Source organism: Cyanistes caeruleus, chromosome 3 (assembly GCF_971803275.1).
Source record: "Cyanistes caeruleus chromosome 3, bCyaCae1.hap1.1, whole genome shotgun sequence".
Classification (NCBI taxonomy): Eukaryota; Metazoa; Chordata; class Aves; order Passeriformes; family Paridae; genus Cyanistes; species Cyanistes caeruleus.
Window position 1 is genome coordinate 101,286,255 of NC_141703.1, and position 25,905 is coordinate 101,312,159.

The 25,905-nt window shown below is 36.9% G+C and overlaps 1 long non-coding RNA gene across 1 annotated transcript; it reads left to right on the plus strand.

Annotated features, from left to right (window-relative positions):
- Positions 1–8,962: 8,962 nt before the first annotated feature.
- Positions 8,963–25,118, plus strand: LOC147654401 (uncharacterized). Its single transcript, XR_015285150.1, has 2 exons — positions 8,963–9,094; positions 19,076–25,118. It is a non-coding gene; the product is annotated as an uncharacterized LOC147654401 (long non-coding RNA).
- The last annotated feature ends 787 nt before the right edge of the window (positions 25,119–25,905 follow it).

Here is a 25,905-nt window from a genome sequence, read left to right on the forward strand (position 1 = left end):
TACAATCTTCCCAAAAACAATAGGTATGAAATAAATTGCTGGAATAGGTCTCTTTTCCAGTTTACAATAGCTAATCCAGCCCAGAGATCTGTTCATTCCTTTCTTCTTCCTTCCTGAAGACACTTGTTCACATTGTCTACATCTACTGTGTAATTCAGGGGCATCCTGGAGGCAGAGTTTGAGACCAAAGTTACCTGTATCACTTCCTTTCAAGAGATCTCAAAGGCAGCTTAGCAGGTCTTGGAAAGGTTCTCTAAAAAGCCATTCCAGTGAGAAATGGCACAATTGGTAAGGTTAATAAAATTATTTCTTCATAAACGACATTGAAAGAATGCTCTGTTCCAAAAAAAAATTTCAGAAAATCAAATTATTTTTTGAGTGCATATCTTTTCAATCATTTTAAATTTCATATCTTTTCACATATGATAATTATTTTCTTATTGCTTGAAACTTGCCATTGAAAGAGATATAACTGTAGAAAGACAACATATTAAACAAATTTCTGTAAAACAGCTGTTACATTCCTTAAAAACCCAAGGTAAGAACATTTATTTTAGTTAATGTATAGTATTGAAAACAGAAAATTGAAATGTCTTGAACTTCCTGGTTAAAGATGTACATTTTTATGAGCTTGAGGGTTTTATTCTTATTTCTTATGTATCTCTTTTCATGTATTTTTAACTGATCAAGAGGGAAATGGGAGACTGTAGATCTAATTAATACTATTCCCAATGGATTTCCATTATTATTTAACACAGATATTTCAATAATTGTGATATATCAAGAGAATTTTGTATTAAATTTTTTTTGCAAAAAACGTTTTTATTTTTTTATCTGGGGAGGGGTAGATATGAACTGCCCCATGGGAGAGGGCATTTGGGAAACTCTTAATCTGTTTTAAACACTGAATTTTCCCAGTAACATTATCTAGTTCATCATCTACCTTAAACTATCAGGACAGAGATTTGTATATTGGAAATTATATTCATGAATGTTCTGTACACACTTACATAGATACACACACAAAAACATGGATGATTTCCAGAGGAAACAGTCAAAATATCCTTGATTTTAGTGATTTTCCTACTTCAGATCCATTGTATTCATTGTCAGTCTGCCTCAGAGAAGGATACAATAATAACCCAATAAGTCTGGTGATAGCTCTGCCTTGGAAAAACAAATACGTGCTATAAAAAAATATAAATCAAAAATCAATAATGAGAAAACTAAATACCTCTTTTAATTTGCATGACAAATAATGTATCTATACAAGCATATTTGGTACCTTCCCAAAATGCAAGGAATATATAAGAAATTGCCTCCTTTTACAAATTTAATAATTTGTCAAGATAATAAGAAGTCATTTATTTGTGCAAACCTCATAACATTTGATTCCTTCACTGGTTTTTACTCATGATCCTTGCTCTCCTCTTTTCTCACATCATTGACATTTCTCCATGTAATTTAGAAGCTCCAGACTCTTTTCTTGCTGATCACTCAATTCTGGAGCTCAACTGAAGTCCAGAAAGAAGCCCAAGCTAATTTCACTGGAAGAATCAACAAACATGTTTTCTTCAGTTTCTTCATTTCAAATTAAATCATACTTCCTGTTCTATCACTGACTTCACACATATTTCTTTGAGAAATTGACTGAGGAACTTCCAATGTTGAAATACTCACTATGAGGCAAACACCTCTATATGTATAGTGCTAAGAATCAGATTTTGAAACATTTCAAGTAACAAAATGGTCACATATTTTGTTGGTTTTTTACAAAGATCACAATTTGAAACTGTAGCAATCAAAATGTTTTATTATTACTATCCCTACTATCAGCACCACAGCCCAAGTTTTTGAAGATGTCAGTTGTTTGCTTTGGTAACTTACTCAGTTTAAGACCGGTGTCAACCCATAAATATTTCTGAAACACTGTTCACTAATTCCTTCAGGGGAAAAAAATAAGGCAGTAATTGCATGTCAGTGGGATTAATTAATATTTGCCAAGGAATATTAAAGTATTGTGTTATTTCTGCCAACCAAAATAATTTTTCAGGTTAACCATTCCAAAGACTAAGTAGGATTATTTTAGAGTTTAGAGACTGCATTGTAGAGTATTTTATTTGAGAGTCCCACCAAAGCTTCATTTTAAAAAATAATTATTATTTAACTCTTCTTGTAATTAAATAGAAATCATTCATTTTATCAGTTCAACCAGCAGTGAAAACATTCTCAGCACATTTGTTTATATTATGCTTCACTGTCTTAAGGGGCTTAGGAAAATAATGCAAAAAAAATATTAGTTAAATGGGGTCAAGTTTATGAAGTTTAAATCATCTGAATTATGGCAGCAACTCAATGAAACTTTAAATATAGCTTTCATTCTGTTTTCTGGAATATTCACAGGTATCTGCAGTATGAACACAGAGACACTACTGAGTGCTTATAATAGGGAAACTATATTCCTGTCAGTTTTAATACAGGCCCTGTAAAGAAAACTGTATTAGAAGTATAGGAAAACCTTAATCTTAAATTCTGGCCATGTTTACAATGTGGTAGTCACAAAACAAATATAGGAATAATATACTTCACGTTTTATTGCCCCAAACAAGAGAAACAAAATACACATATAAAATAAATAGGCAAGGATAGAGTAGATGAAAGCAGTGAGTGTGCTTTTAACTGTTTCCAGCTCATAGTACCTCCTGCTATAGACTATAGACAGTGCTGGGCAGGTGATGATGTATCCTGTTGGTGGAAGGAGGCCTCACCTGGGCAGGATTTTTGTTCCTGCTGTGCTTCCCAAGAGAGGTTTCTCAGTGGTGCTGAAAGGGTTCAGGACACTCACTCCTCCTGTCACTGAGCTCTTGCAGATGTTGCTCTGTGTTGGCTCATATTCTGTGATGCCAGCAGTGCAGCCAAAGCCCTGGGCCACACTCGTGACTTTTGTTCCCTATTCCTGACTGCAGAGGAATCTGCCTCCCTTGGATTGCCCCAGGACAGCGTGGTCAGGCTCCAGGGGCTTGGTTTGTCTTGAGCAACCAAGGCACTCACTTCAGGCTTCCATGGCACAAAAATTCATAGGCAGGCATGTACAGCATCAACGACTGGATTTGATCATCTAAACTCTGCCCAGATCTCATGTGTCATCAGCCTTATCCTTCTTATAACTCCTTCTTTTGTGCATAACATATGCCCTCCACAGATCTTACACTTGTGCTGTCAAACAGATGTGTTTGATTGTAAATTAACTACTTATTGCTTCTTCCAATTGTCATGTATAAGCTAACAGAAAAAAAAATATGTATCTCAAAGAAAATCCTTCCCCTTCTTTTCCTTACTGAAACACTATGATGCAGGAAAAAATTTTCACACCTGAGTCAGTGTCATCAGCCTTGTGCTACGTAAGCGAATTTTGATTACAATTTGACAAAGAAGTTGCAACAGAATGTGGATTGCTTGAGATGGAGCCTCCTTTTTTGCTCCTAGTGAAACTGGTATGCTATAATTTTCCTTGCCTGGCTATTATCAAATTTTTCTGACATTTTTCGTGTTACATTTGTTAAGCTACCATTGATGCTTAGACACATCCCAAATAGACTAATATACAAATTTTAAATATTAACTGGACATGTATCTGAAACCAGATAATCCATATCTCAAAGATTCTGCATTATTATTTCTGTTGGGTACATCTGGTCATGATGTGGAAATGTTATGTAGCTGTCTTCTTGTGTGACTGACATGTTGATGTGTGGAATCTGATTAATTTTTTAAAAATTATTTGGAAAATTTTTTCTTTCTTTATTCCCCTGGAAGAAAATGCATCTACTATTTGTACACAGAATCATTAAAAAAACACTTCAGCCACATCAGTCAACTGTGTAGTTCTGAAAAAGTTATATTTTCATGGACTGCAGTCTTTAAAAAATGTATTGGACTAATACCAATGGAATGGATGACAGCACTTATTAATTCCTCTGTCTTGGATGAAATCCAGCCTGCTCTGCCAGCTTGTTTCACAATGACATCCTTGTTTTCAGGATACTGATAAAAAGTCTTACCTGCTGTGTGTGATATGAAGCATTTTTTAATATTAGAATATACAATTGGATTTTGTCTTACAGAAATTACTTCGAGTATTTCAATTTCTTCATGTTAGATATAATTATATATCTAAATTTCTGTTCCATTTAGCTGACAGATATTATTACATACATGATATAGACTATCATAATTTCAGTGAAAATTTAAACAAATTTAAAAAGAGAGTTCATGTTCTTAGTAACTATTTTAATTGTTTATTTAGAATGGAGACAAGTTTGGCTGATTTAGAGGAATGAATACTGAAAGTTCACAGAATTAGTGAAAATAAAGAATAATTTGTACAAGATTGTACAGAGATTGTAAAGAGATGTGTTTCCATTTGCTAATTGAATTTTTGTTCACTTTAATAGTACAGAAAAAATTTTATTAAACATTTGAAGTAGCTGTGGCTTAGGCCACATTCAATATTTACCCCTTAATTTTTATGGGAAACCTATAGAAGGATCAAAATTATTACACCACTTGGACAAAACTGGGAAAAATGTAGTATTACTCATCAGATACATTCTTCTAAACCAACCCCACACTGAAGGTTTAAACATCTTCAGCATTTCAACACATGCCTGTTGGAATCCCTGACTGTAATCCAAGAGGGCAGGTTTCCAGAGGACTTCAGTTGTGTTGGTATTCCAAGCCACAACTAGCTGACAGAAACTAATTCAAGGCTAATGCTCCTCCTAATGGGAAAATGTTAATTATCAAGATGGAAATGTCTCATTTAGGTATCTCTGTTTTAGTGAAACACTGCCAAATGCAAAGTGTTTTCTGATAGATTGAGACTGTGAACAAAATCCCTTCAAAAACTTTCAGGATTCAAAAATCCTACTGAATCTGGATGACTCCTCCTGGGTCAGTGGAAGCTGTACCCATTGTCTCTCTGTTGTACCATTTTGAAAGGATGATATAGAAAAATATCTTTAGTCTACAACTCCAGTGTTGCTTTAGGATGTCTCAATGTGAAGCAATTTTAAAAGTGTCTCTTTCTTTCTTACTATAGCATAAAAAGCCAGAAAATTTCACCTTCTCCCTGACATATATTAAGGATTAAGGTTCTCCCTTCTCCTCCACAATGAAAATGCTCACACATCTTCCTCAGAAACATTCTGTAGGTATTTCTAAATAGGAGAGACCCCAGTCCTCTCCACCTTATATATTGTATATACAGAATTTTCAGCCCAAGACCTGAGCACACAGTGTGTCCATCCATCCATCCATCCATCCATCCATCCATCCATCCATCCATCCATCCATCCACAATCTTAAAAAGGGCAGGCTCCTGGCTGCTGATCACTCTGCTGCAAGTTTCAGACCTCATTTAATTGCCCCAATGTCCTCCTGCAAAAATGCACAGAAAATCCAAATATGTTGCCCAAGAGTCATGGCATTTAATCTAATGTCAAGTCTCTCTCTAGTCTGTTCCTATAATTAGAATGGTAGACCTTCTCCAATGACTCTACTCCTTTCTGAATCCCTCCCTCAGACACTGTTTTCTTCTGCCTTATGTTTTAAAGGGTAGAAAATAATAAAAGGAGCCTTCCTTCTACGAAGTGGATCCTTCAATCTCTAAATCTCATTTAACAACAAGTGAATTTATCAACTGTGTTTCTTAATATTAAACTTTCAAAACCTGCTGCCTGTCCAAGTTCTCCTGCCTCCAAGATTCTCTGTACTAAAAATGTGTATGATCAGGATATGATGAATGCTATCTGATGAGCAGATGTCTTGAAGACTGTTTCTAAAATTAATTTCTAAAATTAATGCTTAAAAAGAGCAAATACAAATGAGCTATTTGGTGAACCAGTTTGGAACAGAAAATTGACCAAGTAGCAATATCTTCTTTTACCCTCATGAGCTTCAATTATACCTGAAGAACATCAAAGGTGTTTTCAAAGGCAATTGGGAATAGACATGTTTTTTCCTACAGGTATAAGTTAAGCTGGATAAATACAAGTTATTTCTGATCTGGAAACTAAATAGGTCACTTGTGCATCCAGGCAAATAAACGATACCGAGAAAACAGATGCTTAAACATTTTTCAGAATTGACAGTGATATATATGGACAACTCATGTCAGCAACAGGGTCAATGGACATCTGCATGCATCTGCTTGTAGACAAAGGGCAGCTGTGGTGGATAAAGGGAAGGAGCAGTGACTGGAAGACTTTTTTGAAAAATAATTTGATGTGTATTTCAGGAAAGATACTGCTAACATGGTCTGTAACCTCAGCTGTTCAAAGCAAGTACCTGTCAAATAGGTGGGAAAGTGGCCATTGCTAATAGACAAAGCAGATATTCTTTTTAAAAATAGCTAAGCTAGCCACGCTCTCAGTCAAAAAGATAATTCTCCACATCTTATTAGAAAGTATTTAGCACTGTCAGTGTTTCTACGATGCTCTGATTTGGAAGACTGGTGTATTTTATCAGTGCATTATGGAAGGAAGAGAGTTGCAGAAACACCTTTGGATATGCTAGGAGCATGCAAATATGGCATGCAGCACCATAGAAGATTTAGCTGGCTAAAATTTAGACAAAGCTGGCTAAAATTTGGGTTTTCCATACCTCATACTCCAAGTTGAAAATAAACAATAGTAATTAAATAAGGAAATAATTAAATGTGCATCCCTGCTGTACAGTTTAACTCTTATTCTTAGATTTAATTTAGAGAAGTGCTTAAGGCTTCAGAGTAACAAACTGGTTTAGGATTCAAAATGTAGCATTAAATTACACAGGATTTCCACAGCTTTATTCAGATCACTTTGTCACTTGCATATCTCTCTATCTACTCTATTCTATCTCTCTATCTTTTCACATTTCTTTCACATTAGGCCTGTCTTTTCTGCTTATGTTATAATCTCTTTGTGATGGATCTGGCACAATGGGGCTATAATCTCTACTGCTTTACACAGAACAAAAATTATAATTTCAACCCTGTCTCTTCTAGTTATTTTTCTTGTATAATCACACTTGATTGAAATTCTGCTAGCAAAAATATTGACACAGACAAATAATGTCTTCATTTTCACCACTCACTCTTTTTGTCTCACTGTCTCATTTGTGGCTGTCTCAGTCTCATTTAAACAAAAACCACAACCACACCAAACACACTACTATAAACAGAGGTTGTCACAACTTTCCTCGCTTCTCAAGAGTAGTTAGTTACTCCTTTCATATGTGATAATGTGACCTATGCCCTAGTTTCAATCTGAAGATACAAGTCCATTAATTTTGGATTTCTTTCTATTCCTTCCCTGAAACCAGTTAATGGCATGTGTCATCATCCTGCCCAGCTGTTCGCAGGCTGCCCTATAGATTTCCAGGCTTTAGTAACTTTTGCCCTATAAGGGATCCCTCTCTGTCATTCCAGATGTCCACAATTCTCTACTTTCTGGTGATGAAATGCACCATGTAGAATCACAGATCAAGGCTGGAAAAGACCTCAAAGATCATTGAGCCTGAACATTAACCCAGCAGCACCTTGTTCACCAGTAAACCATGTCCCCAAGAGCCACATTCACATATCTCTTGAACACTTACAGATATGGTGATTCCACCACTTTCCAGACTATCCTGTTCCAAGGCCTGACAACCTTTTCAGTGGAGGTATTTTTCCAAATATCCAAGCTAAACATTCCCTGGTTCAATTTGAAGTCATTTCCTCTTGTACAATCTCTTGTTGCCTGGGAGAAGAGCTGTAGTGGTTTAGATTCACCAATTTGAGTTTCCCAGCCAATGCACCAAATAATGTGGTGGGTTTTAGCACTGGCTAAAATTACCAGTGCACTTAATCATTTCTTGCTGTGAGATATGGATTAGGAGGAGGGCAAAACTGGTTTAAAACTTAAAAGGTATAAGGAAACTTTATTAACAGGACTACAGGAATAAGAAGCATCAGAATAACACTTCCAGAACACCTTTCCTCCCTCTGCTCAACGCTTTCCTTTCCCAACTGACCATGTAGAGACAAAACCTGTGATATTAAATCAGTACCAACTATACAATAGTCTTTCATCAGTTCTTGTAGGGAGAGGAGTTTTCTCTTGTCATGCCATGGAGACTTCACAAGAAACAGTTTTCTCGTGGTTCTTCATTTCCACTAATAGCAGCCACCTGGGCAAAAAGTTCTGCATTGTGACATTCCTCCCATTTTCACATCACTCAGAGGTGTGTTCATGGGCCATGAACTCAAGGGGTGTTATTTTAAGGATGAGTTGTTCAAAGGCAAAGGTTCTCTTCATCTGTCTCTGTGATCATCTCTGGGAACAGAGGTTCTCTTCTTCTCTCCCTGGGGGCAAAGGGCCTTATCAATGCCCATATCTCTCTCTGTACAAGCTTCTCATGGGATCACAGCTACACTAACACCAACTTGGCTTCATCAATGGGTGCCTCGGCTCAGGTCTACAGTTTGAATACTTCATATCCCCATGCTCTCTCATGAATTATAGGAGATATTTCAGTATATCATTGTCCATCTCTATGGCCCTACCAAAACGATATTTCAGCCCCATTTGGCACCTCCTCATTCTCCTTCCGTTTGAGGCTTGACTCTATTTTTTATTGACCTTGGTATTTTCATGTTGTATTTCTACAATTTCTATATTGTCACTCCTTTTCTCTCCCTGGAGAGAGGAACAAGGTCTGCAGGTCTTATCTGTGTAGTGACATGGTTAATATCTTGCCCAGTGGCCAAAGCAATCAGGGTGCTGGATTTCAGGCTGTTCTTGGCATCTCCCTCTCTTCGGCAGCCTCTGGGAGTGGGGGCTCAGCCTGGAGCCTTCGGTGCAGGCCGGGGAGGTTTAGTGTCGGCAAGATGTCAGCAGCCGTGTCCCAGCCCAGCCTGGGGCCGGTTCCTGCAGCCTCCATCCCTCACCCGGGAGCTGCTGGGCCCGGCCCGGCCTCCCCCAGGCTGCACAGGCTGTGAGGGAGCAGGGCCGGCCTCACCTCAGCTCCATTCCCTTCTGAGGCTGGAAGTGAAGAGAGAGAGATTTCCCAGGTTTGTGGTTTTTAAAATGTGGATTTCACAGAGGCGGCTCTAATTTCTCAACGGTGCAAAATGTTGTCAGTTCTCATAACTAGCCAGCTATTGGCCTGTCCTAGGCACAGAGGAAGCTCCCAACAGCTTCTCTCAAAGAAATTACTTCCATGGCTGTTTTTTTTTTTACTTCTTTCCCAAATGTCAATCAATATGAAACCACCACAAGAGCTATTATCCATTTTTCATTAAAAAAATGATGTAGTCATTTATATTCCAAAAACTACCAAGAATCAAAGAGGATGTTTCACCCTTTTATATAAAAATAAAGGAAAAAGAATGCATTATTATCTGCAGCAAGGCATTACTTTTTCTCATTTCACATAAAGGAAGAAGGAGAAGAAAGCAAATGTTCAAATTTTGGCTTAAATTTTTAAATAATAATTAATTTCTGTGGGGTTTTTTTTAAATTTTGTATACTTATTATTCATGTTCAAAGCATATAGGAAGAATAGGAAGCATTTCAAAGCATAGGAAGAAAGAAAAACCAAATTTTAAAAAAACTTTGTTCCTATGGACACAAAAGACACCATGAAAACAAGAAATCTTGGGGTTGGAAGGAAAAATCTTATCTAACAGAATTTAAACTGTGCTGAACTACAACACAGAGGGGAAAAACAAAAAAAAAATCAGTGACAGACACTTTTGAATATAATACAAAAAATGCAACCTTAAAATGAACTAAAGGAGTAATACATCATATATACTTCAATTTCTTCAAATAATCTTATATATTAAATAATATAATAATCTTAAATAATAATTTATAGTAATAGAAATCTTGCTTGTAGCAGTGGAAACTACTATATTCTTTGTTACAACAAAAATATATGAAATACATGAAATTTTAAAAAGAGGCAAAAAAAGCCTCTTAAGAAATAAACAGATCATTCAAGAGAATATCTCAATCTACAGTGTAATTGAAAAGTGAATATATTCTCCTCAAAAATGCCTTCTTAAGTCTGAAACTCCCCACTTTGTTCAACAGTTTTCTGACTAATTCTGTATAGTTGACTTCTCTATCCTATGGTCAAGTACTTGTGTATGTGCTAATCTTTAATTACTCAGGAACAGTCCAAAATGCAGCTTGTGTTTCTCCCTTGGTTCCAAGTATTCATATTTTTAAAAAATACTTTGCTGACTGGTGACATTGTCTGCTCTTTTAAAGTGAAAATGAACCACAAATAATAATACATATATGTTATAAAACAGGTCAAATAATTTTCCCTGTTCCTTGTCCAATTCTAATGTCACATCTAAAATTGTGCACAGTCTATAACACTGTGCTTCCTTGAAAAAAAGGGTTATCTATGAAGTGCTTCCTCCAGAACCAGAGATTATAAGCGTGAAAAGTTTGTAATGTTACATCTCTCACACATTTATATATCATAAGAATAATGTCTTTCTCCAGATATTTGGAAATGGGGTCTTAAGGACTGGGATATCTTCACTTACTTTATGTTTTTCATTTACTTTATGGTTACAAAACCCCCTTTCCTAATACTTTTCAATAACAATGTTTTAGTCGTGTATGATGTTACAACAGTCTCTGAATGGTTATTTAAACCCAAAAGAGCCACACGTTTTCCAAGATGGAAAAAAAAAGAAATTTCCAGTTAAGCAATTTTAGACTAATGCAATGATGTTTCTATAGATGCCCCCTCCCTTTTTTTTTCCCAGGAATGGAAAACATCACTTGGTCATTCGTTGTGGTTTATTCTTCTAGAAGATTCTAAGGTGATTACAAACAGAAATTGCGCATTAGTATTATTAAATTCTGTGCAGAATGCTGGTTTTTACTTTGTTCTCTTTAATGTGTAATGTGATTTTGATGGTATGAACTAAATTAGTGCTACCATAACACTTCAGTTAGCATTAAAACTAATGTATCCACAGAATCCTTCTTGTCTCTTTCAAACACTTTCTAACAATTGTTCCCTTTGACTACATAATATATTTATCCCTTTATCTAAAGAATATTTTAATGTAAATAAAATGAAATTAGATAACGTAAGCCCCTGATTTTCTTTATTTTTATATGTATTTTTTTAAATTATAGATGTACTTTTAAATTATTATACTCACCAGTTACTTAGACACTATCATGCAGTGATAGTGTCTTTAGTGATAGTGACTTTACTACTTAATGACACATTTAAAACCTTCTCTGGGTGTTGCTCCTAGAGTCAGTATAATATTTTCCAATGCCGTATGGTAACTACACTGTATTCCTGGAGCCTCATTAAATAGTTTACTGATGAGACATAGAGATAAAATATTTTGGTAGATGCTCATTATTTATCTTACAGAAAAAAAAGCCAATATGTACATATTCCTATAAATGAACAAAAAAGGTTTTTCAGAAGAATATAATCTATTTGAAACTAGAAAGAAAAGAAGACTTTAGGGGAAAACAGTATAAGAAAAAAAAAATAACTGAGAAAAATAATATCTGTGTTTCTTTTAATAATTAGTTACATAGTACTTTGAATGCAAAAATAAGCTATGGTATAGTTATATTCATTTCTCATTCTGGTCATTAGCATTTAATTTTGCCATTTATCAGCAGATCACAAAGTATTACAATTACTTTAAGAGTTGAGACAAATAAATAGAAGTAAGAGATTCACAAAGTCATTATCCTTCACCAATCCCTCCTTCCTCTCAGAGGATCCTGCAAATTTAGCAGTGGGAACCACCAGGACTGCATCTTTAATTTTCTTTCCAGGGCAACTATGATCACTGGAACAATGAGAACTGATACGTCTATCAACCCTGAATATCATGCAGCAGCCTGACTCCTAAAAGTTTCTCCTAACACATGAAACTGAACACTGCTGCAACTCCCAAATGATTCTTTCAATGACCACAGGGCACAGGTTTGGGTTGGAGAATTCGTTGTCACAAATTATTTCCATCCCTCTTTTTTTTGCATTCTGGTCTACAAAGAAAACTTAAAATATATCTTCAAAAAATTAGTTCAGAAACCAGAAGTCATGCTCTAGATACAAAAAACAGGGATGGAGAAAAAACATGTTTCCACAAAGCATAATTATTTTTTTTTACAACTCACCATCAGCTGAGTTTTCAGTTTTCTGAGGGCAACAAAACTTACATTTATCTATATTTATTACTTACTGGACAGAAGCAGTGTTCAACTTATGTTAACATCACACTGAAAGTGTTTGCTTGGTTAGGAAGATTCAGAAGAATTCTTTCAAATATATATTGAAGGTATCGGTTCTTGTATACCTTCATCTGAATAAACCAACGTAGATCTCTGGTTGCACTGTGAATTGATAAAAAAGGCAAACTTCATGCTTTGGTTTTTTCATTTTCTGAGATAGAGGCTGTTTAAATCCCTCTCTTTTCAAAGCAATCTCTAATTTTATAGCAGAGAACTTTTTCTAGTTCCTGCATTCTATTTTATGTAACAAAGTTCCTCTGGCTGTCCATTAAAAATGTTGGATCTAGGGAGTAAATTCAGCATTCTAAAAACTCCAAGGATAGGATTTACAATTGTTACTCTCAAACTTCTGAGTAGGGCTTAAGCCAGTCTTAATGTCCATTTAAAGTAAGAAGTGATACCAATGCTTTTTTATCTGTCTTCACTTTTCCCCTGCTGCTATGCAGTGATGCTATAGCCTGCAATGATTTATTTTACCTACCAAATTTCTCTCTATAGCCAGCTTCTAAGAAGTACTATAAACCTTGTTGAACTATCACCTGTTTAAGAGATTTTCTACCTCATTCTGATTGCATTGCAGTTTCAAGTGCTATCTCCATTGAAATAAAAGGTCAATGGTGCAGACCACATAAATAGAAAATAGTCAGAAGTTTGTTTGAGAAACCAACCGTATTTGCAATAAAAGAGATAAACCATTCATGATTTCAAATTTCACTTTTATAGAAGTGATTTTCACTCACTGTTATTGCAGTAAGTATTGACTCTCAAAAGAGGTTTTGGTGAGGCAGCTGTTTTAATTTTGTTTTGCAGCACAGGTCAAACAGCCATGGAATAGATGGTCTTGAGACAAAACAGCTGAAACCAGACTCAGTTCTGAGCTGCACAACCTGCAGTTAGGCCATATTCCTAATGTATCACCATCATCTTCCAGGATTTCATTTGATAATTAAATTGAAATTATTTAATGGTAGAAACCCAAGTGCTTAGTGCCAGAATCATTCTGTGCAGTGTTAAAAAAAAATAGATTTATAATAACTATCACTCATTCATTGAGTTCAGGGTAACAATGAACAGCTATTGTATAAGAGAAAGTTTGCTCCTCTTGAATTATTAAATCCATTGTAACTCAAGTTCAGTAAGGGCAACTTGTTCATTAGTGATTTTTAAATTATAAAAAAAAGTCTTTCATGCTGCATGGAATACATCCTGTGGCAAACATGAAAACAGTTGATTTCCCGTCATGATCTTGCTTACTGGGGCCAGTGTGTGCCAGTGTCCCTGGAGAGACTTCTGCAACAAGGAAGGAATTGTGATCAGAATGGATCCCTGATAAGTGTCTAAATGCTGCCTTCAGTGGAGTTCTGCATATCCACTGTCCAGGGAAACACACTTGGCCAGTGTTGATCAGCCAAGAGCCTTATTCAGCTTTTAGGATTAATAGACTACGGGAATAGGAGCCACCATAGTCACTGCAAACACAAGCAGGGTTATTCCTTCATAAAATGCTACCGAGTGTGTCTCCATCCTCCTTTTTACATAGAAACTATCACAAGCTGACAATGTTACATTCGTTCTGTGATCCTTGGAAGGACAAGTCTGAATTATGAGAGTCTGGAGGATTAAGTCATATTTTGTATGCATCATAGAATCATACAATGGTTTGGGGTTGCAAGGGACCTTAAAGATTATCTAGTTAAAACCATCTGCCGTGGGCGGGGACACTTCCCACTAGACCCTATTAACTTTTGCTAGTCCCTATTAACTTCAGGGACTTTATCTGAAAATCCTTTATTGCAACACAGCATTACTCAAATTTTTCATTAAGTAGGAGAAAATCCAATTCTAGTGCTATCCACTATTTTCTTTCATATTGTCATGGTTTAACATGGTTTGACATAGTCAGCCAGCAAGCCTCACACAGCCACTCACTCAGACCCCTGCCAGCAAGACAGGGGAGAGAATCAGAAGGATAAAAGTGAGAAAACACAACAGTTGAGACAAAGACAGTTTAAGAGGAAAAGCAAAAACCATGTACACAAAGCAAGCAATGCAAGGAATTAACTCACTGTTTTCCACGGGCAAGTGGGTGTTGAGCCATCTCCAAGACAGCAGGGCCCTATCACATATATCCTGATTTGGCAAGACAAACGCCATCACTCCCAATGTCCTCTCTTTCTTCCTTTCCCTTCCTCACAGGTTTCTATACAGGGTATGATGTCACATGGTCTGGAATATCCCTTTGGTCAGTTTGGGTCACCTGTCCTGGCTGTGTCTCCTCCCAAACTCCCATGCACCCTCCTCAGCATGACAGTATGAAAAGCAGAAAAGGCCTTGGCTCTCTGCCCCATTCAGCAGTAACAAAAACATCTCTGTATTATCAACACTGTGTTCAGCAGAGATCTGAAACACAGCCCCACACCAGCCACCAGGAGGAAAATTAACTCTACCCCAGCCGAAATCTGCATAAATATTTTATTAGTTAATTGTTGTATGTGTTCCTTTTATACAGAGGTTCAGATGCTCCACTGTGCACATGTTCATGGTGGGAGAATATTATAATTACAAATTAAACTACATCAGTCTTTCTTGAGGTGTATTTTTCTTGCATCTTTCTAAGAGTCTTAGGATACAGAAACTGTTCAGATCAGTAGCAGTTCAGAAACGTTTAACTCTTTTTGTCCCTAATGAAATGTCTATACCCTGTGCTATTTCTACCAGGAAAGCTGAAGTAGACAGTGGCAGCAGGTAATCATGTCAGTTAGGTTTATGTTGTTATTACCATGAGAACTAAACACTAAAACCAGCTATCTTATTTACAAAATAGTTGCTCCCTGCTGAAATTTTAAAATGTTAGCTTAATTTTATAGAAAAGTAATTTTTTGTTCACATTTTCATACCACAATATCACAATTTTTTCTGTGTCTAGCGCAGTATTCACTCTAGGAATAGTTCTATAATTACTCTATTAGCTGCATGATAATGAACCCAAGGAAATAATAAGAAAATATCAATTTCAGTGTTAAATTTATACTTTTAAGTCCAACTGCTTAATGGAAATGTATTTAAATTAAATTATTTGTCAAGCTTCACGTGGGTCTTCAAAGAGACAAGAGCAATTGCTGGTTGTTGCAAAGTTGTTCATTGCATGAATACATAAGTCTCGGAGGTGAGGAGTTCAGAGCATTAAAGTCCATGTTAAAAGCTTTCTGGCATAGAGTCCCAGTGTTCTGAGTAGAAGCAGCAGCAGCTTCCACACCTGTTTCCTTCTTCTTCTTTTTTTCTTCATCTTCTTTTCTCTTTTTTTTCTTCTTATTTTTTTTCACCCCAGTACAGGGGGATTTTATTTGTAAATCATCCAATCAGCAAGAAACACGATTCTAAAACTATTCTATGCTTCTTACACCAATCTGAGCTTAATTCTAATGCGCAAAAATAGTGTCAGCTCTTAACCAAAATCTACTCATATAGTTCTATCTGTTTACACAAATAGTTCTATCTGGCCTATCTAGAAATGCAAGAAATGTTCTGCTGTTTTTGTTATGTCTGAAGCTAAGTTAATTTTGTAAAAGTTAACACTACTGAGCTTTAAACTAGGCTTTAGGGCTTTTTACTAACTAACACAGTCTCTTTAGGGACTTAAGATATATTTCTACTTACTTAAAACTAAAACTTACACTCCTACTTCATGTCTGTGTGGCTTAATATATTTCAGTTTCTCTAAAGGCTCCAATTCAATCCCTGCATTCCTTTCTCTCTCTGAGATACTCAGAGAGACTTCTATTTCATGCATTCCAACAATTATTATTATTACAATAGTAATCATAGTGGTAACATCTATGTAATTTAATAAGAACTACTAATACTAATGCTAATAACAAACATTGACAGTACTTGTTCCTAGTACATGGCAATATAGCATGATTATTGAAGAACTAAGTGCAAGGCTTCCTTCATTAGATTTTAGGAAGAACTGATGGCATGTGAACCACCTGGGGCTATTACAGCAGTATGAAATATTTCGTTCTCCCCTTTCCTTTCCATAATTTTATATACTATAAAGTAATTTCTGAATTATATACTTTTTTTTATCCCAAAGGACATTAGTGTTACATTTATCAGAAATATTTTACCACCTTTTTTTTACAGAGATGTCATCAACTCTTACAAAGTTGATCAATATGAAACTTCACAGTAACAGTGCTCAGTTCCACAGCTCTTACTCATAAGGAATCCAGCTTCAAATTACTGGATTCAAGTCTATTGATATGATTTTTGCTCAAGTTTGAGATTTAATCAATGTCTTTAATGTACTAACAGGAATTCATATCAAACTCTAGGAAGTAGTGTTCTTCCTATCATTTTTCAATTAATTAAGTTCAATTAAATTTTTAAAGTCAAAAGAGATTCAGGCTGAGGTTGTTAACTGATAATGAACATTAGAATAGGAGAATTTTAAGCAGTGTGGAAGGCAGATATTTGAATTATATATAAAATTGTTGTTTAGAGTTTATTTTTAATTTCTTTTTGCAGAAGATAAATCTGAGATTTTATCAGCTTCATAGAAATAACAAATCATGGGACATTCTGGAGGAAGGTGGAAAATATCTGGTGAATTAATTCAAAACCAGCATTCCCTTTTCCCAGAAGAAGTTAGAGTAATAAATAAACTACAAATGCTTCCAATTTTGATTGACTGAAAGAATTGAAGAGCAGATTTCAAATATACGTATATAAATAAGTGTGGTAAGAATACTCCACACTAGAAGCTGTCTTTAAGTCACTTTTGTTAAAACTATATCACATCCTTGTTTGCCTCAAGATCCAGCTGTGTACAGATTGCACATACTTTAGATATTCTCTCAGGTACTGATGAGACTGATGTCTCTCATATATGTTCTACAAAGGCCTTTATTCATAAAGATTGTAAAAGCATCTTTATCAAACTTTCCTTAAACATAACTTCAAATGCTGAGTTCCTCTTCCTTTGTTTGTCATATGGCAAAGGTACATTTTAAGAAAATGTCCTGGTTAAAAAAAAAGGTTGGCTTGCATGTAACTACCAAGCTTAAGTTGAATATTTTAAATAGTTTGTTATTTACATTTTTTGCTTTATGTCAAAGACATCTGGTGTGGAGGCAGGTGAGCCTGCCAAGGCTTTCCCTTGGAGGAATGTGCCTTAAGGGAGCTGTGATAAACTTATCTCAGCCCTCTCCTGGAGAGATAGATACCTCTTAGATGGGACCATCCTCTCTTCTCATGGTAAGCTATCCCATCTTGCTTTGGTGACTGTGCTGATCCTTTGTAACCCATTGGTTTTCACCCCTGGTACCAGCCTGGCTTTCCCCCATAAAAACCCCAGCTCCTGCCCAGTTCAGGGGGGAGCTGCTGTCCCTGGCTGCCCTTCACAGAGCTGCTGGACAATAAAGGCTGTCTCTGTGGAATCACCACACAACACTCCTGTCTGTCTGTCTCTGAGTCAGCCTGGGATAACCTCACAAGCTGAGCTGGAATCACTGAGCTGAAATCACTGAGCTGAAATCACTTGCAACCACAGGCTGCCCCTTGCTGAGGTTACCTGGTGGCCAGGGATTGGCAGAGATCCCCCCAAAGGCTGTCTTTCGTGGGATTGCTCCCTCTGGTAAAGTCGTGACATCCCAGGTCAAAACAATGGGCCTGGCCTAGCCACCACAGTCTGGAATGTAAACTTTTAACCTCCAGAATCAATTTTCAAAAAAAGAGCTACATTTTTTCTATCTTGCTAACCAAGGTTGCCTCAAGGTAGGAAATCTGTAAGAGCAGAAAATAATAATTATCAATATCAATATTGATTGTCATTTATTCTACCTTTCTAGGGCTTTGCATAATGGTTAGGTTAATATTAAAATTAATAAAACATCTTCTAACAACCAATCAATACTTGGATCATCACAATATCCTTCAAGTCTCTATAATTTATTTCATTAGAATTGCCATTTTTGCTCCTAACTATATTTTATTATTTAATAATGAATGGTGATTATGTTATTTGACTGTACAATTCCTTGACAACATAAAAATATCCTTGTGCTATGAAAACTTACAATACTGTCATTATGTGAAAAAATTATTTGAATTTCTGGGTAGATATTTTTAACATCTTCACCTTCAAGAAAGAGAACCAAGTACAAATTTGTTTCTGTTCTTTGGGTATTTCCTTCATATCTGTTGTAAACCTTTACCTCTGGAGCTACTGTCTGAGTGTGGGCATCTGGGTGGAGCTCTATTGACTGGCACTGTCAGCTTTCTGGTCACAACTTCTTGAATGGTGTTTGTCAGTGGTAAAGACAGTAACATCAGCAAAGTCAGAGGAAAGTCTTGCTGCACACTGCAATGGAATTGAGAATTTAAAGATCAGTCAACATTTATCTATAACGAATTAAGCGCTACTGAAAAAGAATAACCTCTAAATTTGTGAAAAGAGCGTGGCTTTCCTTGAGTTTTTTCCACTTTTTTGGTAAAAAAATACTACTTGGGAATGCACAAATTTGGTGTGCTTTACTTTTGTTCAATTAAAGAGTGTCTATTTTTTCCCAAGTGACTCACTGCCTTTTTTTGTCATGAGCTAATGAAGGAGCAGCATTCAAAAAACTGAAAAGGCATGTATTAGTACCTTGGTTAGAACATACTAATATTCAGTTCTTCTTAATGCAGGGAGTGAGAAACTCTTTTTGTTTAAATCAATAGTAAATAATAAGTGCACATTCTGTGTGTTTTAGCTCTGTGACTGTACGCAGTACTGGAAGAATCCAGATGCCAAATGTGAAGAATGACTGACAATAGGGTTTCACCAGAGAATCTGAGGAAGAGCGGAGACATGTTGCACAAGATTAAATCAGACCAAAGAAATCTCACTGGATAGAACCAGTACTACTTAAAACATAGTTTAAGGTACATTTAATATATGTATACTCTTAAACAAAAGTTCATGAACACACATTCTATCCATGGTTGCCTTTAATGGCAAAGAATATTTGCTTTTGTTCTAATATTTGTGTGACAGTTACATGTTCAAACCTCATGTGACCCTCCTTGATATTTGGCATTTCTCAAATTTCAAAAAGGAAAGGGATCCTTGGAATATTTTCATATCACATTTCAAAGGTTTTCTCTCTCCTGTCCTTGTACTCTTCATTTAAATATGAAGGTACTAAATATTTTCTTTTTCTAGCCATTACAAAAAAATTACATGGAGCCAAAAAAACCCAGTGTGATGGTACAACAAAGAAACAATTTTCTGCTGAGCTACACTTCTCTATGAACTTCAAGACACACTTTAAAATGCCACTGAAAAGAACTATTTTGTATGAAAGCTATCACCTTAGATTGCACCATTTCCCCCTGGGGTTAATTTATTTTTGTATGTTCTGAGGTTTTTTTGGATTTTTTTGTTTTGTTTTGGTTTGGTTTTTGGGTGATTTTTTGTTGGTTGGTTGGTTGGTTGGTTGGTCGGTCAGTTTGCATCCTAGCTTGTCAGGCTGAAAAATACCGAGAGATGGGACCACCATGCTATTAAGATGATTTATTGCTCAAGTAAGCCAGGTAAGATATCAGTCTGAAGGCATGAGTTTTGGAGAGAAGCAACAAGTCAGCCATACCTCAAAGGTTGTCACAGGTTTCTTCTTCACACAGCAATATATAACATTTTGGTCCAATAGACAGCTGACACGAAACTAGTTTCTACTTAATAACCTATCACCTTTGCCTAATTCTGCAGCACTGCATCTATCTTTCAACCAATAAACTGATAGGTCATGTACACACATGGAGAAAGCTCAGTCCTGTGACAGGCATCCTCCCTGGAGATCAGCCCCCTAAGATAAAACCACCTGGTCACTGTGACTAAGCTGTGGATCCCTTTCTGCCTCAGGACCCCATTTTATCTCCCTGCTAACTACTGGTCATCTTACCCCAGTCTCAGACCATTGGTCTGAGACCATCCAGGTCCCCTTCCTGGATCTCCCCCTCCCTATGAAAACCCCAGCTTTTGCCCAGATCAGGGTTAGATCATCACTGGTCCCCTTCACTGAAGCCTGCAATAAAGACTCTGTGGAGCACCACATGGTCTTCCCGTCTCTTGTCTACATGTCAGCTGGGGTAACCCATGAACAGAGCTGGCTGGGCTGAACAGAACTGCTCACTGCAAGAGCAGAAATCACTTCTAAAAGAGTTGGTCACCTAAAGCCACTGCCTGTGCTCCTAAGGGTTACCCCTGGCAGGAGACTGCCTGGAAACCCCGGACCGTGGCTCTCTTCCCCGGGACATCTATCTGGGCTTGTTGCCAGCAGAAGCTGGAGTGAGACAGATCCCCAGTACCAGCAGCAACATACACACATCTTTATTACAGCTTCTAAATCCGTATCCTACTCTATAAATCACATTATTACAGATCAAAACTTTTCACTAGTTTACCTAATATAATTTCTTACTTACCTTAGGCATATTATTATTTACAGCTATAGGAATATAAGTTTATAACTTTTCTGCTTAATGTCTGTGTACCTTTATCATTACATTAATCCAAGCTCCTTCCAAGGTTGCAGATTGAACCCTTCAGCATCTGTGGAAGTTTCTATTTTTCCATTTCTTACACTAGCTCTGTGTTGTTGCTATATATTTTTGCATACATTAGAGGATTTCCTTGTAGTATGATTCATTAAAGTTTTAAACTGGATCAGGAATGACACATTTGGGAAACTTGTGAAGATGTCTATGAATTCACTTCCCCATGGCAACTTTTTTTTAAGAATTAGAAATCTTAGTATTTTGAAAATAAATAGCTGCACAAAGCAATAAAATAACAAAATAGAATCTCCAAAATATGCTAAGGTATTTATTGCAGTTTTTTCATATATTGGCAAAAGTTTGCCTCAGACTTCTTTGAGACAGAAAAAAGAATAATCTGGAACCAAGGAAGCTCCTTCCTTGATACCAGCTGTATAGGTGTTGAGAGCTCAAACAAATAAATAAACTGCATATCTATGTGTGTATATATGTATATGTTTATGCAACTTTTGGCCTTTCTTTTAAGTGCATCTAGAACTCCAGAAGCAGGAAAACCCTGTTGTAATACTGCATATAAAATCTAGGTGCTGCTGAGGGATTACACATTTTATTTATAGATTACAACTTGGCAAATGCTGGTTATGATTCTTGCAATAGATTGACCGTCTCTCTAAGGCTGTAATAGATAATCCTGTTCTGCCTTTTCTTTAATTAACTAGCTTAAAATTATTGAACAAATAACCTGCTTGCAGTTATGCATCTGTTTCAAACAGAGCAAATGACCCAACAGAAAATATGTTTTGAATGTAATAGTTTGAAAAAAGGAATATAAACAGAATCAGTTTTCAAAATATTTGGACCTAAGTTAGATGCATGTAGACTAAAATTGCTGTATCCCGGGATCATTGAAATGGTTACCTGAATAAATATGCAGATATTGCTGTGCTCAACTAGTTAATTAACCAGACATTATAAATTGGAAATTCCTTCTAAGTTTTATACAGCAAAGGTTGAAGAAATATGTAACATTAAATTCAAAGATTGCTAGACCTCATTTGTTATAGAGGTGCAAAACTGTACAGTGAATGTCTGCAGAAAGCTGCTTCAGAAATGTGATCCACTCTATAATATATAAACTTTCAATTTCTTGACATTGTCCATCATGAATTCCCATCCCATCCATCCCCACAAAAAAAGATGGCTATTCTTTTTTTTCAAGTGAAAGAAATATGGATTATTCCAATAAAGAAGAGCATGAATATTTGAAAGTGATTTGAAATAAACCATGTCTGTTGATAAACTGAGAGATGTAGATTATGACCATGACAATATTGATAATTTCTATTTTGTAGAAACAACTTGCAAACAAGGTGGCATATATAGGTGAATGAAGCACCTATTAAACTGCTACTGCCTGCTAACTGGCACATCTGCCTCTGTAATTCAAGTTGAAGAAAATAGTTTTCATCTAGAGAACTCTGGATGCAGTCCTCATCCAAGAGTATCTCAGCCGAATGTTTCATTCAGAGTCCAATAACACTGATTTAATTTGATTTTAATTTGATTGATTTCATTTCATTTTCATTTGAAATGAAGTTTTGAAATACACAACACTTCTTGGCAAAAGGTGGTTTTGGCATTTTTTGCCCCAGCCTTTTGCCACTGAAATACACAAGACTTACTGCAACGAAGAATCCTTTCATTCTAGAAGCTTTATGTCATGGGATTTGGAACTAGGTTTTCTTTAATGTCCTTTCCAACCCAAAACATTCTATGATTCTGTGTTTGATTCCTTTTCCTTCTAGTATTTCTAAATTTCTAGTATAATTTATTGGAAATTAGAAAAAAAAAATAAATCCAAAGCCTAAAATCTATACAACTATTATAAAGTAGGTATAGATGTTGGTTCTCCTTTTAAAATGTTGTAACTAGGTGTGCAAAATTATCTTAATTTTAGTGGCAGGTGTTTATGCCACATAAAAGAAATTACCAAGTTAACTTCAAAAAGACTAGTAATGGTTTCAAAAATTGCTTCTCAGTGAAGACAAATAATTATAAATTTCAGAAAACATCCTGTTGAATTGACACAATTGTAATGACATCTCTGTAGGTGGCTCGTATCTTGCACTGTTTTGTAAGCTGCTTGGAGCATAATGACAGCATTTGCACAATAGGCCTACGCAAGGGTGAGGCAGCATAATTGCATCAGCAGTGAAGCATGAATACAGACTAATTAACAAAATTGGAACTGCTGCTCTCATGCTCACATTTAATCTATCTTATTTCATTTACTTTTACATGCTTTTGTGGTCACAGAATTGCTGTTGTCTGAATATTGCAGATAATATTGTCCATTTGCTGCCTCCATCTTCCTATTTTCTTGGAATGCATCAGTTGTACAAGCAGAACTCCATTTATTGAGGATTCTTCTCTAATCTTTTACTTAAGGTCATGCCATGGGCAGTCCGTGGTCCTTTCATATGCAGTATATATGCAGTTATGAATAAGCATGTATACACACCTTTACCTATAAGCATATACACCTAAATTAACACATACTTCCAGGGAGCCTGCAAGAAAGATCGAAACTGTATACAAGAGCATATTTACAGGACAAGAGGGAATGGCTTCAGACTGAAAGAGAGCAGGTTTAGATCAGTTATTTAGAAAAATGTCTTCCCTGTGAGGATGGTAAGACACTGGCACAGGTTGCCCATAGAAGTTGTGGATGCCTCATCCCTGGAAGTGTTCTAGGCCAAGTTGGATGGTACTCTGAGCAACCTGTAAAAGGTGTTCCTGCCCAGAGTAGGGGGGTTGAAACTATATTACCTTTATGGTCCCTAAGCCATTTTATGATTCTATGATTATCCCTTTTCTGTGGTTTTCTCTGCCCTAGAGCTACTATAAAACCTATGTTTGTATCTATATATATATATATGGACAAAAACTCTTACATGAATCACATACTATTTTCTATATGTTTATACACACTCAAAGTTAAGCCAGTGTAAGTACAGAAAAAAAAGCCTCTAGGAAAATTCATCCACTAGGTTCAATTTATAACAGGCACTTAAAAAAAAAAATTACACAAATATTCTGTATTAAGAAAATGAAGATACACACAACAGGTGGCACACAATTTCTGCTCATGCTGTGCAAGAAGAAAAATGTCTGCTTCTACAGAAGAAAAGACTGAAAAACAAAATCATACCAGGGAATGTCATTGCTATTCTGCAGGTGTAGTGCCATATCAATCTCTGCATATGTCATTTAGTGTCATCTTGGGGGAAAAGATCACACAGACATCTAAACATTTAAAAGTGCTTCTGTAAAGTTCTGTTTTAAGGGTGTTAAGCCTAATGATGTGTTTCCCTCCCTCCAGAACCATGTCATTAATAATTTCATTTCCAGGCTTTCCCATCCTCTCTAATAAATCCCAATCTACCATTTCCAAAGCTTTTTTTTTTTCCCGCTTCCCAAAAGCGTCCTGGCTGCTCCAGACGCACGGTCACCTGACACGGTGGCAATGTCCAGAGATAGCTCTGGGACGATCTCGCAGCTCGGTGTTTTTGGCACTAGCTGCCAGACTGCCTCCCCGCAGCGGGGAGGAGTGTTGGTCATCAGCTGGATCACCATCCGTGTCCCGGAGCAGCAGCGATGCGGGAGATGATGCGCGGGGAGCGGAGGAGGGTGGACCGGCCAGAGATGCGGAGGCAGTGGAGGTCACAGCCGTGGGCATCGCGGGTGGTTGGTCTGGAATGACAGGAGGCACCGTGGCAGAGCATCTGCATTGGGCAGGGGGAGGAAGCAGTGTGGGTGCATGCAGGGGCCCCATAGCTGGAAGCGGGAGTGCTGGGGAGGGGGGCAGCACTTCCCACTGTGCCAGTGGTCTGCAGTGGTGGTTGCCCTGGCAATGCTGCAAACTGCTTTTCTTAACTCATCTTCCACATTTTTGCATGTTAAGAATTTAAAAATTCTCATTTATGTTTTAAGTTTTCCCAAAATTCACGCTTTCTCACCTTTTTTTGCAGGAGCAGGGAGGTGTATGTAATATTTTCCTTCTGGTAAACATACTATGTTTTCACTTTTTGATTTGAAAGAGAAAGGGAGAAAAAGGTTTGCATTCTGATCATCCTAAGAAATTTAATAAGACTGAACTTAAAATCTGTCCAAGTATTTCTTTTTTCCTTTATTCTGAAAATAGTCTGGGGACTCTTGCACTGGTAAAATGGAAATAAAAGATATGTTGGCCATTTTCCACACAGTATTACTGTTTCCATTTAAATTATCAGAGTTGTCATTAAAAACTTTTACTGCAAGATTTTCATAACACTGTCCTTTACTATTGCTATTCACAAGACATGCATACAAGAACTCTAGTTAGTTACCTCATGCCAACTCCACTCATGACATAGTACTTAAAGAGCGGGAGACAACACTCTTGCAATTCACTTTTCTATTAGACTGAATTAGAAATTCAGCCTTTATGACAGATGTCATCTGACCCTCCTGTAACTGAAAAAAACAGATGGAAGTGAGGGGGCTGAGGGAACGACCCCTCTCACAGTGCCGGCAGTCTGCTGCAGGGACCGCTGTACTGTCGCTTGCGATGCAGGAGGAAGAGGCGCAGGAAGCGTGGGGAGGGGGCGAAGGGAGGTATTTGCAGCAAAGCTTCTCCTGCAGCCGCTTGTGTTGTAGAGAATGACACTGCGGGGGCACGAACAGAGGTGAACTTTCGCTGATTCTCTGCTGCTCCTGTGTTGATGAAGCCCTCGCAAGCAATTCCACAGGTGATGGATGCCTTGGCATTACGAAATCGTAATGGGTCGTCCCTGGCCCCTCCACTCTCCAGCCTCTCAGTGTGTATAGAAGAGGCATCTCCAGCATCCGAATCCTCCATCCCCACATCACCGTCCCCAGATGACCACAGCTGTAACGCTTTAAAGAGTGTGCCCCAGATGGCCACCAGGCTACACATCTCCTTTAGTTAACTCAGACCATATACAGTCTCCCGCCGACTGCCAGGCATATGGATTAAAGGCAT